This window comes from Equus asinus, chromosome 18, assembly GCF_041296235.1.
Source record: "Equus asinus isolate D_3611 breed Donkey chromosome 18, EquAss-T2T_v2, whole genome shotgun sequence".
NCBI classification, from domain to species: domain Eukaryota; kingdom Metazoa; phylum Chordata; class Mammalia; order Perissodactyla; family Equidae; genus Equus; species Equus asinus.
The window spans coordinates 15,652,811-15,672,320 of NC_091807.1; the positions used below are offsets into that span (position 1 = coordinate 15,652,811).

At 38.8% G+C, this 19,510-nt stretch overlaps 1 long non-coding RNA gene across 2 annotated transcripts in view; it reads right to left on the bottom strand.

The window, feature by feature from the left end:
- Positions 1–19,510, bottom strand: part of LOC139040974 (uncharacterized) — a 147,237-nt gene that overhangs the window by 61,759 nt on the left and 65,968 nt on the right. For both annotated transcript variants that reach the window (XR_011495359.1, XR_011495358.1), the window contains exons 3-4: positions 2,687–2,761; positions 1,878–1,951 (exon numbers count right to left, since the gene is read on the bottom strand). This is a non-coding gene — a long non-coding RNA (uncharacterized lncRNA). The remainder of the gene's footprint in view (positions 1–1,877; positions 1,952–2,686; positions 2,762–19,510) is intronic.

The window sequence follows — 19,510 nt, forward strand, 5'->3', positions numbered from 1 at the left end:
TCAATATTTCTCTCCATCAAAGATCTCCAAGATTTCACCACTTAATTTTTATATTGTTTTCTATTGCAAAAGCCACACATTCTTTTAAGATTTTAGTAAATAAGGCATAGAAAATAAAGATTACCTAACCCCCAGAGATATCTCTATTAAAAGTTTGTTTCCTTCCAGCATTTTCCCAACACATAGTTATATAATTTTTTTCTTAAAAAATGAATAAGCTAATATATTTAAAAATGGTTAAGATGGTAATTATATGTTTTTGATCACAATTAAAATTTTTTTAATGAATAAGTTTTGGGTATATATTCTCTATATAAAATTTTATCATAATAATATTGTGAACATTTTTCTATATTATGGTATTATTCTGTAATATCATTTTAATGTATAAATAATATTGTATCATAATAATGTATTACAATATATTAACAAATCCCCTATCAATAGGAGTTTCTCTTGCAGAAAGCTGAGATGATCTTCCTCATAGCTCCATATTTTCAAATATCTTGTTTGTTAGGTTAAATTCTAGCCAGAGAATTATTAGATCAAAAGCTAAGGAAAAATTTAAAGCTTTTGACCTTTCTGTAAAAGTTTCTCAGTAGATTACATTATTGTTCCAAATTAACCTCCTCCTTCCATTAAGAGGATTATTCATCTATTGCCATGTGACTTACAATGCCCTTTGTGGAAGGAGAATTTATTCTTGTCCCATTGCCATTGAGTATGGATACATGACTTACTTTGGCCAAGGGCATATAAAAGGTGTGACCTATACCACATCCAAGTAGAAGCTTTAAGAACCACTGTGTTTTTGCCACAGCTCTTTCTCTCTTTTTTCTCTGACATTAGAAATGGGTATTCCAGATGAGAGCTGTTTCATCAGCTTGGATTATAGAATAAAAAGGAGCAAAGAACCATGTGGATAATAGCCACCAGCCTACTGTAGTGACATCGGAGGCACAGCCCCAACCACAGCCAACAGGAATAGAATGAAGCCCACCACAAAAAAAAGGCATGTAACATGAGCAAGAAATATACCTTTGTCTTTATAAGCTACTGAGATTTGGGGGTTGTTTGTGACTGCTATACTACAGCACACACTGATTGTGATAGATCACACAAATGGCTGCATTTCTTCATGTTTACCCTGTATCCACACTGTTGTGCCGCTCAGGATGAACCCCAAAATTTGGTTTTGGTGTTAAGACTAATGATGTCACACACACGAAGAGGGCATGAAAAGATGTGATACTTAGATAATGAGACTTTTAAGGAGAGCAGAGCATGTCTCCCACGCAGATCCCAACACGGCTTGAGAGAGCAGGGAAACGACCTGGCCTGGAGTTTTTAGGATGGCTAAGAGGTAAGAGGTTCCTGTGTGGACAGGGGCTTGAGTGGTTTGAACTTCCCACCAGCTCTAAAGGAGGGTGTACCCAGGCTTTCTTATCAGCTGGCCCAGACATGGGGCAGAAGGGGAAGGGGGAGGGTTGAGGCTTAAAAGCCGCTAGCAGTCCAACATCAGAAAATGAGTCAGACTCCTATTACACATGCTTTTGCATGTGACTACACAGCTCCTCACACTGAAAAGTGAAATCTGTTTCTCCACTCCTTGAATTTGGGTTGGACGTGTGACTTGTTTGGCCAATACAGTTACGTAGAAGAGACTCTGTAAGTTCCAAGCCTGGGTCTCAAGAGGCCTTGCATGTTTTTTCTCACTCTCTTAGAATCCTGCCACCACATGTGAACAAGCTTGTTCTAGCTTGCTGAGTCCAGAGAGGAGAGCCCACTTCTCCATGCAAAGCCATCCTGGACAAGCCTGGGGTCAGCTGATCTCAGCTATGTGAGAGAGCCCAGCCACATGCAACAGAGCTACCTACCTGACACACAGCTGACCACAGGTCCATGACTAAGACAAGCCAAGATCAGCAGAACTTCTCAGCTGACTTGTAGACTTGTGAGGAAGGAGAAAGGCTTATTATTTTAAGCACTGAATTTTGGGGTAGTTTGTTAGGCAGCAATAGCTAAATGATATACTGTTTATACCTACACAAATGTTTGTATCAATTTGCACTCACACCAGTAGTATAGTAGAATATCTACAGGCCCATATCCTTGCTACTTCTGGGAAATATCATTTTCTAGGGTATTCTTCCTCTTGCTTGCTTTATTGTTTCTTTTTTAGTACTAATGTAAATCGATCACTGATAGGCAGGTACAGAACACTGGCATAGATTTTCTTTGTTCAGAAGCGTTATCACTTGAGTGAACCATGTTAGTTACACAAGGTTAAGGCAAAGAGATATAAATTTTTATTTGATTTTGTAAGTCTGCTTTAGCTTTTAATATAAAAAGTTGGGCTCAGACCACAATCCCAGCACCTACACACACACAGACTCCCACATCCCAATAAGAGTTATGGGTCAATTTCCATAGAAGCAAAGGGACACAGAGGAGGAAAAAGAACACAAGAACATGAACTCTGTTCTCCAAGATTCAAAATAAAGGAAAACTGCTAGAATGGACAAGAATTGTTCTACCCAACATCAGGCAGTGAGAAAACAAATCACAGGAGAAATTCCCAAATTAGAATTTAAAAGAAGCAAAGAGGAGTTTAGGCTGGGAATCTAAGCTCAATGCAAGGCATTACAAATTGATGATAATAGGAAAAGAGTTGATCTGGCCTCACTTGTGATGGAAGTCTGACATTTCTCCAAGTCCAGTTGCCCAGGCAGGATATCTTATTGAAGATCAGAAGCTGAGCCTGTGAATTAGAACAGAAATACACATTCTTATGCAACCCAAGTGAAGGGCATAATAAAATTGGTGAGAGAGGTAGAAGAGCCAGGAACTCAGATGTATCCATCAGAATGAGCAGAACCAGTCTTCAAAGGCAGCTTCAGATGGCAGCCTGAGCAGGAATGGTATCAGTGGACAGAGAAAATTACCAATTCCTTCCCACTGGCCTTTAAAAGCAGGATTTATGCCTTTGGAATTGAGTAAATCCTCAAGGTTCTTGGACAATTTGGGGTAAAGAAGTCTCAAGAAAAAAATGATTGCTACCAATAAGGGCAGGTTGGGGTCCCAAATAATCAACTGGAAAGAAAGAAAGGAGTGGTAGGCACTTTGAATTGGAGAGTCAGTTCATAACAGCAAAATTAGAGATTGTGGTCTTTTTTTTTTTTTTTTTCAGAATTAGCCATTGATAATTCAGCTTTATTGTTTATTCTCATTCTTTGCCAACTTTTCATTAGCATATCTTTTTTCTTAGTTGTTGTGAAAGTTCTTTCAAAGATATGGCAATCCTTTCCCTGCTTACATTCTACTATTTACCTCAATTTTTTTCCCATCTTCATAAAAACTAATCTCTCCATCATTTCCTTTTACCATTTGGCAAAGGGTATCTACTACCTATTACTTAATTTGTGGATTTACACATTTTTCACAAACATAAGCCAAGGCTAGGCAGAAAGCTAAAAGTCCATAAATTTTAACTCCTAAATACATTATTTGACCCTAAAAATGTCGCTAATTCATGTTAAGTGACCCAGAAAATGCTCAACTGGCATGGTTCAAAGCCAATGTCTTGATTTATTTATCTGGTTTCCCAGTCCCCTGAACTTGTGTTAATTAAATTCTTAAGGACATTCCTTTTTCCATGTGGGCTTTGTTCTCCCCCATGTCATAGTAAAAATAATAAAATTGAGCACATTGACTTGACCTGAGAGTCAACAGGTCAAGAAAAGTGTATCACCCAGAACAAGAGCCCTTTCAGCTTGAATCATGTAAATTTCCCTTTTTTCTATTTTAAAATATAAAAAAAATAATTATTTTGACCAGTAGAATTTGCCTAATTAAGCTGGTTCCCCGTGTCTAGCTATATGTCAAGTCAACAAACTATTTGAAATGACCACAGGTTAAAATCTGTGAAAGAATAGAAAATTAGAAAAAAATGTAATCACTTATGTATGTATATTACGTCCTGTTACTCTGGAAGCCTTGATTTGAAATTGCTCTTTTCTATTCATTTTCCTGTAAGGAACATGAGGAAGTTAACAAAATAATAAAAGCAAATATTGAAAGAACATGATGATGAGATGTTCTTCTCTGTTCTGTATTCACCCACCATTTTCTCCTGGATTCTAGGGCTCAAAATAATGCCAGATCTATGCATGAGAAAGGACAGTGACAGACTGGTGTCTGTCTTGGGATTCAAGGATTGGAGGACAGACGATAGATACGGCACGCATGTTTGGCAAACTTAACCCACTTTTGTTTTGATGATCTTGAAAATAAAATAAATAGGCTCTTAGAAACTCAAATAATTGTAGCTGCCTACAACTGAATTAACTGAGATACAGAGAAAACAGAAGATAAGTCCATGTAACAGTTCTCCGATGACTGCTTTGCCTGCACCCACCAGTTACTCCACCCTTAGAGGGAGATGCCTTGCAAATAACAGGCACTAAATACACATCTGTGAACCAGCTAAGGGGACAGTCACAACATCATCAGGTCCTACTTTTCACCCATCTCTTCTCTTTCTCCATAATCCACCTCCTCTCACAAATGTGGTCTAAACACCCAGCTCAGAACTCTCATCTCGCCTCTGATGAATTTTCCTCAAAATTAAGGAAAAGAGACAATTGAATGAGAACTATTTTATTTTGCCGCCACAAAAATCTATCAACTTTCCTGCCATCTGTACTAAATATCCTGCTCTCTCTTGTTACAACTAACAAAGTCTCTGTTCTCTATCTAAGGGTTTCGTCAACACTTGTGCCTGCTCTTGCCTACACAGACGTCAGCCTTCTTTGTCCTCCATCATCAACTTCTTCTCACCTGTGGAAACACTCCCAATGGTATTTCAATATGCATTGCTACGGTCTGTCTCTCTGGACCCATGCCTCCTCCAGTTACAGCACTATTTCTCTCTTTCCTTCACATATAATCAGAGTTGGTAATTCATGACCTCTATTTCCTCAACTCATTCCAATTGGCATTTTCTCCACCATACCACTCTAGATGATCTTGCCAAAGTCAGCTACAACCACTATCTTACAAAATCTAAGCCCTCACATCACTCTACCTCTCAGCAGTATTTGACATAGGTGACCACTCATCTTCACACATCTCTTAACAAATATAGATTACTTACTACCTGTGAGCCTTGGTCTAAGTGCTGGGGATGCAGAGGTGAAAAAACAGACAAATACTCCTGCCCTCATGGAGTTTTCACTCTAATAGAAAACCAAAAATAAGCAATATAAATATCAAAATATATGTGATACCAGATAATGATAAGAGTAAGAAGAAACATAAAATAGAAAAGAGGACTAAGAAATATGGGAAGGGGGCTTGAAATGTTAGATAGGAAGATCAGGAAAGGCCTTCCTGAAAGGTGACATTAGAGCAAAGGCCTGAAGGAAGAGTTTGCCTTATGCAGGGAAAGATAATTGCAGGAAAACAGGGGCAGGGGAGAAGGAAGCGCAAAGGCCCTGAGGCATAAATGTGACTGGTGTGTTTAAGAAAAAGCAAGAATGCCATTGTAGAAAGGGTGGGCCAAGATGGAAAGAGGATGTAAGAGATGAGGTCAGTGAGGAAACTGAGGGCCAGGCCACAGTAAGTACTTCTTGCCTTTTATTCTAAGTGAGATGAGAAGCAACTGGAAGACTTTAAGCAGTAGAGAGACTGGATCTGATCTTATTTAACAGAATCCCCCCAGCTGCTTTGTTGTGCATAAGCTGTAAAGCAGTGATTGCAAGAGTAGGGAGATCATGAGGATCTTAACACAATAATCCAAGAAAGAGAGGATGCTGGCATGGAAAGCACGCTAGAGTAGAAGTGGTACGAAGTGGTGGTAAGACAGATTCTAGATATATTTTTAGAGGTAGAATTAACAGGATTTGCTGAAAGACTGGATTGTGGAGTGTGAGAGAAATTGAGTTAAAGATTACTGCAAGGTTTCTGATATGGGAAACTAAGATGATTTACTAAAGTGGAAAGAACTGCAAAAGAGGTTTGCTGGGTAATTATCCGGATCTTCATGTTGACCATGTTAAGTTTGAGATGCCTATTATTTATCCAAGTGGAGATATATATATATGAGTCTGGAGTTTGGGAGAGAGGGTTGAGCTGAATATAAATTTGGGAAGATAATGAGGAATGAGCAACAGAGACTGAGAAAGAGCAGCCACTCAGGTAGGAGGAGAACAGGTGAGTGTGGTCAACTGAAATCAAAGTGAGGAAAGTGTTCATGGGAGAGAGTCATGAGTACATCAGATGCTACAGATACATCAAGAGAAATGAGGAGTGAGCACTGAACATGGATTCAGCAACACGCACTGGTGGACTGGAGACTATGGGTAGGCAGGGGAAAGCTTGATTGGCAAGGGGTCAAAAAGGGTTATTGGGGAGAAAGTACACACAGAAAGTACAGACAAAAATTCCAAGCAGGTTTTCTGTAAAAAGAGAGAAAGATAATAGTGGGATGGAAAAGTTGAACTCAGGGGAAATAATAGCTTGTTGTGTGCTGATGGAATAGGTTAAATAGTCAGGGAAAGACTAATGTCAAAGAAGTAAGGGTGAGAGTATGAGGGACTAAAGAAATATCTTTGAGGAAGACGAGCTGGAGATAGTGGAGGGGCTGGTCTTAACTAGCAGCACAGACATCCATTTAACAGGAGAGAAGTTAGAGCACATGGGCATCATGACAGGGAGTAGATGGACTTGTGAAAGTCCTTTTTGGATTGCTTGATCTTCTTAGTGAAATCAGTAGCAGTGTTCATCAATCGGCATTAAAACTGGAGAAATAAGTGTTGGAGGTTAGAAGAGAGAAGAGAAGATATGAGAAACATGCTCAGCAGAGGCAGAAAGTGACTTGATGAGAAACTGTACAATTACTAGCCAACTATGCCAGGCAGTAAGAGTCCACTGCAGGTTAGTGATCACGACTTAAGGTGATACCGGTACATCTTGTAGATGTTCTGGGTACCTTGTACCATATCCCCTTGGCCTGCTTCTGTTCAGCTACATTTGTGGTGAACAATTCTCACCCACCCTCACAGAAGTCTACCTCAAGCTCCTAGTGAGTCACTCAGATGTTCTTCAAGAAGTCTTTCACGAATTCATGAAAATTTGCTCTGCCCTAGGATAAGGTATCCTAGAAGGATGAGAAGGTTAATACCACTGTTTAAGGGCTGGATTATGTCCACCAAAAATGCATATGTTGAAGTCCTACCCCTCAGTACCCCAGGATGTGACTGTATCTGGAACTGGGATCTTTACAGAGGTACTTAAGTTAAAATGAAGTCATTAGGATGAGCCCTAATCCAATATGACTAGTGTCCTTACCTAAAGAGAGAATTTACACAGAGACATGTACAAAGAGATGATGTGAGGACAGAGGGAGCAGAGGGCCAACTACAAACCCAGAAGGAGGCCAGGACAGATCCTTCCCTCACGGCCCTCAGAAGAAATTAATGCTGCCAAAACCTTGCTCTCAGATTTCAACCTCCAGAACCACGAAAAAATAAATCTCTGTTGCTTAAGCCATCCAGGCTGTGGTACTTTGTTACAAGCAGCCCTAGCAAAGTAATACTCCATCTGTGACAATTCTTTACTAGGCAGGGCAAAGTTCTAGATAGTCTCCATTTCTTTGGAGGCATAATTCTAAAGAACCTTCTACATGGAGCTCTGGAGTGATAACCCAGTTCAATAACACACATTTTATTGATTTTCCCCATTTCTTGTCTTTTTCCTCACTCTATCAATCCAGCCTCTTGGGATCACCTTCTAAAAATAGACTACCTGCATCCAAGTTCCTGTCTTGGGTTCTGTTTTCAGGGGAATCAAAACTAGCACACCACAGTTATGTGTACTGCCAGTTCTTCCTGAGTCACTTTCTTCTCTTGCCTTTTTCAACACCACACATCTGGTTTTCCTCTTACTTCACTTACACTTTCCCAGGCTTCTTCCTCTTCTGCTCAACCTCTTACTGTGGAAGTGACCACTTGGATCCACTTGATCAGTCATGGATGTTTCTATATACTCTCCTTGGATCATCAGAAAATCAATGCTCAGTCTCCATCATAAATGTTCTATCAGCAGGATTTGATGCAATTAATCTCTTCTTACTCTTTGATAAAATTTATCACGAAGCTACCAGGATATCCTGCTGTCCTGGTTTTCCACTACACCACTCATGTTTCTCAGGGCTTATTCTCATACTTCCTCTTCTCCTCAATCTCCCCAAAATTGGAAAGCACTGGACATAAGTCATTAGACCTATTCCTTCTCTTCCTACTCTCATTCCCGTGGTGATTGGATTTGGTATCAAGCCTTTAAAAACCATCTATATACTAACAACTCCCATATTTATTTTTCCCAAACTCCAGACTCGTATACCCAGCTATCTATCGAACATTTCTATTTGTATGTTGTGGTGGTTTTGTCATTTATCAATTTGGCAAGACTAAACTACATTTCCCAGAGTTCCTTTCCTATATGGTTCTCATTAGGTTGGGTCTCAAGAGAGATTCTCATAAAACAGTTGGAGGACAAAAGTAAAGCAGCAGTCATTTTGTAATTCCCACCTGTTTTCATTTATCAGCTGGTTCTCCTCATTGTCATGAGGCAGAGGTCAGACCTCCAATTGCTCCACTTCCTCCTGGAATATCCTTTAGCTTTTTTGATCCCAGAGCCAAGTGTATGTTTTTACCTCTCTGACACAGGCCCCAGGCTTCTTCAGGAGACCTATACCATCAAAGTCAAAGGCAGCATGAACTACCTTGCTTGTATATGCCAGTATATGCTGTTCTTGCTCTCCCCACACTTTGCATCCTTCTATCCTTCCCAACTGCCTGCCCCGTGAACTCTGAGCTTCAGTATCAGACAAAAAGACAACAACTTATAAAGACTATTTAAACACTTCTTACAATTGTGTAAGATCAAATATCTCTAATAAGTCCCTTCATATTATTCCTACCTATCTCTGTATATACAGGATATATGCATTCAGCATAATGAGATATATGAAGGGATTTGTATATCTCTATCTTGTATATCACTATCTTATGTGTCTACCTTCACTACATATCCAGAAATGAGGAAGAATATATCTCATTACACTGGATATATGTCCAGTATAGAGAGAGACAGAGATATATAAAGGGATTTTAATATACATTTTTATATATATGAACATATTTTTATATATATTTGTATATATATATATATGAATATACGGTTTCTGCTTCTCTGCTTGAACCCTGACTGATACAGATGTCTAACAGACATCACCAAGTCAACAAGTCCAAGACTAAACTTCAGACTCCACTCTTGCTCTCCATAAAACTTGTTCAACCTACAACCTTTCATGTCTCAGTTGATGGCAACTCGTTCTTCCAGTTGCTCAGGCCCAATCCTGGAGGTAATCATTGATTCATATTTTTTCTCCGAGCTCACACATCCGAACAATTGGAAATGTGATTGTGTCTACCTTCAATACCTAACCAGAAATGAAGAAGAACTGATGGAATTAGATTATCCGTCTATAATGAGTCTAAGAAATGATTATTGATGGCTGAAAATAACACAGAGAGAAACGATCAGAATTACATGCCTCCTTTGTATGATCTAAGTTTACAACACCATCTCTGAAGTAGTCTTGCCAGAAAATCAAACTTTAACTGAATCAGGCCCTAGATAGAACCACAAATTTTCAGGAATTATAGGAGACAGGGGACTTTACTATGTGACCCAACAGGGATACAATTAACACTATCTAGAATGTGGTAAACTCCAAAGGACAAAGCGATCTAGTGCCTTCAAAACATAAACTCTAAGGGCAAAAGAAAGAGACAGAGACAGGGACAGAGAGAGCACAAGCAAACCTAAAAAATAAAATATTTAAGGTACGTAGCAATGTGCATCTCCACAAATACCATGGGTAGAGCTTGTCTGAATACTGACTCAAACCCACCAATCAAAAAATTACAAGACAACTGGGGAAATTTACTCTGAAGGGATGTTTGATATTTAGAATATAATTAATATTGTAAGTGTGATAATTATATTGCAGTTGCATTTTTAAGCAGTATTTATCTTTTATGGATATATACTGAAACAAATAAAGAATAAATAATATTACACCTGGTGATTGTTTCAAAATAGTCAATAGAGAAAGGTGGAAGGGATGAGCACAGATGAAAACTGGTCAATGGTGACTGGAGAACTTTGAAGGTGGGCGATGCGGATTCATCTACGGCCCTGTCTACTTTTATTTCTGTTTGAAATTTCCCATAATGAAAAGCTTTTTAACTCTATTAAAATTTACTACCATGATAACTACAAATGGCAGTGAAAACAAACTGTTACAGAGATGGCAAGAAAAGACTTACTTAAAGTACTAAAAACCTTTTCATTGACATTATTCTAACAGAAAAACAATACATTCTTAGAAACAGAACAATGAAGTGGAGTAACTGCTTCTTGCCAAAACTGTATTTGAATTTCTTTTAGAGATAGCTTTCTTTATTACAATTTAAAAAAACATTGTTAGGACAGACAATTATAATGACTTTTCGTTAGTAAAAACCAACCATCTGCAGATTCAGCAGACAGGTAAATTTCACTTCATAACCTTCAGAAAGCATGCTAGACTACTTTCCTCTCTTTTTCCTCATTTCATACCACATGATTCCATGCTATTTTTAAAGAAACACAATTTGCCAAGTGGAAAATGTTTTTATGTGCTGTAAAAGATAAAGAGCTTTTTTTTCCAGGAGTGTTTTATGCATTAACCTGTTTTGCTTTCTGAGTATTAATCACATGTGCTTTGCTCATATCTTCTGACTTGTTTTGCTCTATGAAGGAAAAATCATGCTTGTGGGGAACTTCAAAGTCACTGAAATCCTCCAACGTTGTGACTCCTATAATCAGCCCATGCCCACTCCAGTCGTTTCCAGACCAGTCCTTAGTCATCAGGGTTCTTGACAAGCCTCTGCAAAGCAGACAATTGGCTTGTCTCAACAGCAGCTGCCGGCTGTCATCCCCTCAGTTTCAAACTCAAGGTCCTGCTTTGGTGTGGAAGCAGAACTTTTCTTGCCAGGTGAAAGACTGCTAAGCAGAGGAAGAAGAGTCAAATGGAATATGTCAGAAGTCATCTGAGAACAAGGTCACCCTGACCCTAAATGAACACCACAAAAACCCACTGGATACATTGTTCTTCAGATATGGACTTCAAATCAAAAGGAAAGCAGACCACAACTACCAAAACGTTTCTCCTCCTTCAGGTTGGGGCCCGGAAAAGAGAATCAAAGGTTCTCCTCATTTTCTCCTCACCACCCTCCTTACCCAGGGATCAATTTTCAATGTAGTCATAAGACAATTGTAAAACAGACTCATGCAGAGGAACCTAAAGGAAGATGCTTTGCATTCACAGAAGACCAGTGTTGTATATGGTTTACTAAAGACTGCAAATAGTCTTTCTGCAAAATCCACATCATAATTATAGAAGTTAGTTATTACTAACAAACCACATTTCATGGGTGATAAAATGAGATACGCTACCTCCAGGGCCTGCCTATGAGTAGGCCACACATAAAACATAGAGGAAGATGCTTCCCTGGGCTGGACTCTCTCAGACCATATCCTAGCGCTCTTATGGCAGGTGTTCAGATACAGCAAGGACCTATTCATCCATCTTTCTGCAATTCTCCCATCCTCCTCTTCCCTAATGTTACCTAAACCCAAAAAGTTTAGAACTTCAAATCCTTCTCTAATCACTAATTCCCTTGGTTGAAGCCTCAGTGAGGAAGCTTCCCACCTCTCAAGGGCACGCCGTGACCAGGCGGTGACTCGGCAGCATCCTGAGGATCCCCATAGTGGCCACATAGCAATAACTCTCAAGAATGTCCTATCCACCCCATGATCCAGCATATTGTAAAGCTGTTGTTTTCACATTTCTCCAATAAAATCTAGACAATAAATCTGGTTCCTTTCATATTTTTAATAGTGGAAATGTATTTGTGATTGAAAATAACAATTTCTGCCAAAGGGAAGCAGAACATATTGTATTCAACAGTTTCGGGATCCCCTGTCAAAAGAAATAATTGTAGAACTTTAGCATAATTATATGGTACCATACAGAAAAATTAGCTTGTAAAACGTAACATGGATTTTAGCTTATAGGAATGATATCTGAAAACACTTAAGCAACCAAATGTATTTGCAACCAAATGACCAGGCATCTCAAAAAGTCGTGGCACCAGTAAAACCAGAAGGGAGTTAAGTAGAAATGGACATTTTCCTTCAGTGGGAATAGTTGCCAGGTTTGCATAGGAACATAGACTTGTGGGGCTTTGTGGCAGCCCCATGACTGTCCCTAATAAGGGGGACTGTTCATATTTTCTCCTCTTAAGGACTAAGAGTGATAGTTTACATACTGAATAGCTCAGAATGATAACACAAAGGAACTCTGTGAAAGTGTGGTTAGAAAACTAGAGTTGGGGGGCCAGCCCCATGACCAAGTGGTTAAGTTCACTAGGATGCCAGGTAGAATACTACCTTGAGTTTTTGGTAATGTAAGACCTTTCTATTCAATTTCACGCTGTAATATTATTTGCTATATACTATTAATGTCATCGTTCCATTGAAAAAAACTCTGCCAAATTGGTCCATTTAAATTTACATTCTATTGTTATAAAATGCAAAAAGATTATCAAAGCAAAGCTGCATGGAGTTTTCATCCCAAAAGAGCTTTAAGAACTGGATAGGCAAGTAGGTATAACCAGAGTCTAAGAGAACTCAAAGAAACAATAGTGTAGGTTTCCTTCCAATTTTTAATCCTCAGAATGGAAAAATCAGCTGAACCCCTACACTTACAAATAATATTTATTACACTTGCGTTTCAAAGAGTAGTTTTATGTTAAGAATTTTGTCACGATTATAATTAACATTACGAAAATCTTATTTACATAAATAGGCAAATAAATCATTAAATACCAAACAAAAGTTTTTTTAAAGAAAGGCAAGCTCAGCACTAGAGGCCTAGACTTAGCATGTTTCACCCAGGTTTACTGAATGACCTTTAAGCCACTTATCTCCTCTCTATCAATTCTTTCAAGAGAAAAAACGAGATAACAATTCCTAGCTACCTCACAGGATTGCTACAGATATCAAATGAAACAATGAATATTCATGTTCTTCATAAAGCATAAAATGCTTACGCAATATGAAGCATTATTTTTATTGTGTGTGCTGAATGAGAAAGGAAAGTCTGAGGTCTCTGGCAAATTGTCTTTAAAATATGAAACACATGTTGTAGTAATTATCCTTTTGTATCTCTCTTTTTTTTAGAATTCTTGAGTGATGGATGCTACATATCTGAAAATCATTATGCTGGAATAATTCCAGCCCTCCCAGCCACAAAAATGTGTCTATCAAGCAAGACTGTTTGTTGCTGCAACTCCCTAATGGTATTAATGGGAGCAGAGGTTCTAAAATACTGTTATGAACATTTAAAGAGTTCTGCTGTTTCTAATTGGTTCATGGATGTTTAAGAAAAATCGTGAGTTTATTTCGAAGCAACTCAGAGCGGTAAGAAAAGATTTTACTCAAATCCTCTATGTAATTTCCCCTCAATGCTAGAATCATCTGATAAGTGATATCAATTACTTTAATATGCAATAAAGAAGTGAAAACAGGACGTTACATGGGAAGTCTCCTTATCTTTCTAGACACAATATTCTTGGGGAAAAAAATTAACTAAACTGTCAATGGTGAAAGTACACCAGCTTATAAATAAATCAGAGCTGTTTTTCTGCCAGTGGGCTCTAAAGTGGGTACACACACCCCAGAAGATATGCAAGAGGGGCCATAGAGGCATGTGAAGAACACACTAGAACTTCTAATATTTATCCAAAAGTCAGTGATCACACTTTATTAATGTTTAATATTTAGACTTACAAGGTACATGTTACGAACTTATAAATAAATATATTTATATTGCAGGGTGCAGGATTGCTCAAATATTTCTTATTGATAGAAATACACATCAAAAATTTTAGAGAAGAACAGATTTAGACAATAAAAGAAATTTTACTTTAGTTTACATTCTCTCCAGAAGACACTCCAGCAGCTTCTTAAGATAACAGGAGTCCACAGAGGAAAGTCTTTTAACAAAACTATATTAAGTAACTATTTTAAAACCAGGAAACGACCCATGGATTTAATTCACTGTTACTTAAAATGGGTGAAGGTAACTACGAGTAAAATGAGAAAGAAAGAAGGAAGGAAGGGAGGGAGGAAAGAAAGAAGGGAGGAGGAAAATTTTCTGGAAGAGGAAGTGGAAATGCCATGGGACTAAAGGTTAGTAGTTTACTATTAACTGACAATGACAAAAAGAAAAGAGTTTCGTGGCTGATATACTGTTTTGAAACCTCCCTAACTTTGGCAAACCATCTTTTTTGGTTCCCTCAGCTGGAGACACTCCAGAAAATTCAGGTGCAAAGTGGTATTAAAGCAAGTTTTCTCTAGTTTGAAAATAAAAAGAGTAAAACTGCTATCCATATATTTTCTGCCACCTTGTTCTCCTGCCTCCAGTTCTGTGCAGTCTCTGAGCTGAAGAAGGAGGCAACAAGCCGCTATGGATCCTACTTCTTTCTGGGAACCGGAAATTGCACAACCTGATACAGAAAATTTGGACTCTAGTAGAACTATTTCTGTCATAGTATAACCTGAACAACGCGTTACCTTTGGAAAGCTGGGGTTGTTTACCTGTCTGTAGAACCTAATGTTGTCCTCACTGATTTCTAAACTCTTAGCTCTAATTGTCTATCATCCTATGTTGTTTCATCATAGTAATTTGAAATGTGAATACTGGGGAAAACTTGTACAGCATGTAAATCTCTGTAATCTATTATATTATTTCATCTATGAACTGCATGTACCAAATGTGATCATAAAATTCTTCATACGTTCATTCAGAAAGTATTTATTGATCTCCTAAGATCTGTCAGATACCGTGCTAAGTGCTTCACCTCTAACAGTGATTAGAAAGATATCTTTCCTGTACTTACAGAGCTTAGGAGCTGGTAGAAAAAACAGACCAGCAAGCGATTCATACAAGCAATGTGCTAAGGACTATAATGGGGACATTCAGTGTGTGTAGAAAAACACAGAGGAATATTTAATCCCGATTTAAAGGGTTAAAAACTTCCTGAGAGAAGTGACTTATAAGTCACCTAAAATGTGAATATGAATGGGCCAGGCAAAGAAGGGTGATGAGGTCCAGATGAAGAGAAGGCATTGGCACCATACAGAGCAAAAATCTAAAGTCAGGACTGCCATGTATGCGTCTCTGGGGAGAATCTCCGACATCATAGGCCATGTGGCCCTCCCTTGAGTTGGGCAGTGCACAGTACATGTGGCATGGAACACATCTCTTCTAGATTTAACTCATTATGATTGGGTTAAGAAGAGTGAACATGGACATGGAGAAGTAAGAAGGGATCAAATATAAAAGGACATTATAATCTAAGTGTTGGAGTTTGAGTTGAAGTATTTTACACAGGAAAAAAAACCTTAATCATATCACCATTTTGCAGGGACTCTTCCCGTGTCTGGGGCTCCCTGTGTCTGGGGCTCTTCCAGATTCCAAGTCACCATGACAGCCCATGAGCAGCTAGTAAAAGCCTGGCTGGATTCTTCCTCCTTCCAGCAGTTTCTCTGCCTATGTCAAGCGTGTTCCTCTGACTGCCTGGGTACCCACATGTAATAAATATGCTCAGGGATAAAAGTAGTTTCCATTCTCAGCCCACTTAAGAGGGGTCAGGCTGCTCTGTACTTTATGGCATTTAGACATTTTTGCTTCCACGGTTCTTTGATAGGTTTAAGGAAAAATATAACTTTTCACTTTAGTCAATGTTGCCTCATTGCTACAGCAAGAGCAATGGTCTTTCCTGGCTTACTACAAACTAAGAGTAAAACTCCCTACTTCCATTTTTTTCTGTTTAGGGGAGGTTCCCTAGAGTATTGCATTCTTCACTTAGTAAAGCTCCAAACAATGCCAGATTATTACAGCCCTGATTATCTAACAAACTATCATATTAAACTATATATTTACACACATTTATAAATCCCCTACTGTGGGCAGTGTGGTCAAAATTTTTCCCTTTAGGGATCATCAACAAGTTATAGTTAAGTCAGTGATTTCCAAGTGTGAATGACAACGGTCAATCTGCTCACTCCTTTGACATTATGAAGGTCATGATGGTGGCTAAAACCTGTGTAATGGATACCCACGGGGCCCCATTTCACGTTCTCACAACCCATCTTTTTACTCCAGTCATTGCTATACAATCAGCTGCACACATTTGTAACCTGACAACTGATGCTTCAGCTGCCTCTTGTATCTCTCTTTTCCATCCCTGGGGCTCCTCTGCTGTCACCTCATGGGACTCCTTTAAGAACTCTCAAAGCCATTCTGACTCATGCACAAACCTGAGGTGTGAGGGACCAACAGCACAAGGGCAATCCTCCCCAGTGAGGAAAGGGGAGAACTAGTGGACAGATGCTCCCCTCCGTCAGGTTTCAGCTGACCAGGTCTGAGGTTCATTTGACACAGGTCTCAAGGGTCTCCAGTAGGACTGAGCTCCAGTTGCTCACAGAGGTGACTAGATCAATGAAGTATCCTTAGATGGGCTTTCTCTCTTCCCCTGTTTCACTCCTCTCAGTGCTTAGGACTTTTTCTTGAGACTGCTTCCCAAAATAAATTGCCTATATGCAAGTTCTCATATGAAGCTCTGCTTTGGGGGGCACCATGGCTAAAAGAGACTGGAAGGGTTGACCAACAATTATAGGAAGAGCAGATGGAAGACAATAGAGATGGAGGCACATCATGATTTCAGAGATGTGAAAAGACAGGCAACAACATACCTTTATAGAAAAATATCTCTAACAACCTATTCAATGCATCCATTCCTGCAAGCACATCCCATGCTAACAATATATGAGTGAATATTTTTAAAACAAAAAAATGCCAATCACTTTTAGAAAAGTAGGGACATACTTTTAAATATTTCCATTTAAAATACTAACATTTTAACACACAAAGATCAACTGCATGAAATATTGCTATTCAAAATATATTATAGAACTCAGAAAAAATTCAGAGTAACATAGGTCACTGTGTCTGGTAATAAGACACAAGACACAAATTTAAAGCTGTGTGGTGAATATCTACTTTCACTTGCACGTGTCTTTGTGTGTGTCTCGCAGGAAAAATGACCTTATTATTCCAATCCACCCTGAACCCTCCATAAGCCCAGAAGTGAGGAGCGGAGAATGGATGATGAGAGCGGTTGTGGACACCCAAATGGCAGCTGAAAGGCTGGGCAGCCATAGTGACATCAAAGGAGTTAGCTGATTTCCATCAACCACTCATTCCCACTATCCAGCTCAAATAAACCTACTACTACTATCTGTGATACTACTACTAATAATAATAATCTTTTACATGGACAATTGACATTTTTCTTAATAAATTTTTAGTAAAAACCTCTTCGGAAAATATTTCTACTTTTTTTTATCCCTAACTTAAAGTATAAATAAAATCTTAATAAAATGCAGCTTTGAGACCAGCCCGTGGCGGAGTGGTTAAAGTTCCATGCACTCTGCTCCCAGAGCTCACAGGTTTGGATCCTGGCCGTGGACCTACTCCACCCATAAGCCATGATGATGATCCTCCACATACAAAATGGAGGAAGACTGGCATGGATGTTAGCTCAGGGCTAATCTTCCTCACCAAAAAAGACAATGCAGCTTTAAGACAAGTCCCCCAGATACCTCTTCTTTCCTGAAAGATCATACCTGGTTATTGCTTCCATATAGAAGTACCATGGCCAACCAGTAGGGCAACAATCTCAGTGAGATGACAATGGACTGAAATAGAGCAATTGGATAAGGATGGAGTTAAGTCAAAAGATGTAAAAGATATTTAGGAAATAAAACTGCTAGAACCTGGTGATTGATTAGATGTGATGGATGACAGATAACCTAACACATACTACTAGACATTGGTTTTCTATTCCTTTCCAATCCATTTCTAACAACAGCTGCTAGTGAACAGCTTTGTGCAGGTGATAGGGAGTTTTAATCAGGATGACACAGCTTGATGAAGAAAACTTAGGTGATCCAGAGAGAAAGAGGACCCGTGGAAAGCATGAAAATGACAACCATTCAATCTTGTGTGGAAGATTAAGGACAGAAAAGGCATTTGCTTCCTATAAGTGCCACCTGACAGCTCCTTGTCTCAGGTCTATCCTGTATGTAGATTAAAAAAAAAAAAAAAAAGCCCTCCTTACCGGGGCTTTGCTGCGTGGGATCCCATTGCAATCTGCTTGATGACAGTATTCATACAACCTGGAAGTACATGGGTGTTAATAACATTCCATGGCAGCACACATTAACCAATCAAGAATGGAAGCCCGGAGATATATGCTGTCTATCCCCTCCCCTGCCTACAGGAGATCCCAAGGCATAGTTTATACTGCTTCTCAGGTGGTCCTGCAGGATCAAGAAGCCAATCACCAGTAGTAGTGGCCAACTTGATAAGGCATCCTTGCATTGCCTCTTTCTTTCTGCTTCCTTCCTCGTCACTCTACCTGGATCTCTGGGGTCACACACTTGCCCTTAACTCTTTGTTTCAGGTCTGCTTTATGAAGAACCCAGGTAAAGGTAATGATGATGATGATGACGACAATAATAGCTAAGATTGTTGATACTTAGTAAGTGTCAGTCACCTTGCAAGCAATCTCATCCTTATTACAATCTTACAAGCTTGGTATTATTGTTCTCATTTTTACAGATGAAGAAACTAAGGCAGAAAGACTCCTGAATTTCCTCCTTGATAAGTACTGGTGACAACGACTTGTCGATGAGGCTACAGATGCTTATTCATTAACATTTTCCCTCTCCAAACAAACAGGGGGAAAACATGGGGAAAATACATGACTAAGTTAAGTAGATATTTCTAATTTTTTTGGTAAGAGATGTAACACTGATTCAGTGAACACCTTACAAAGTAGACTTTGAAATCATCCATTTTTCACTATCATTTCATTAATTCTAGTAGAATAACTTATTTATTTATGACTATCCACTTTTTTAGCAGAGAAGTCATCATCAATACTAGACTGACTTCTAAAATTTTAGAAATAATGGTAATTCTGGGGACAGAATAGCAAGCACCTTGTTGGGTGACAAAGTCATGTCTTCAGGGTATACATTAGCTGTTTCTGACAGTCTTCAGCATTTTAGGAATATTTTAATGACGCATCTCCAAATCATAATATGGAAAACACAGAAGTGAATAAACATGCATGAAATACTGCTTACATTTCTCCCTGAGGTACTTAATTTCATGCTTGTACCAGATACAGCACATACAGATAAGAATATACTTCATCAAGTCACTTTTCTGTAATTGGTGCTTCTTACCAATTTTGCAAAC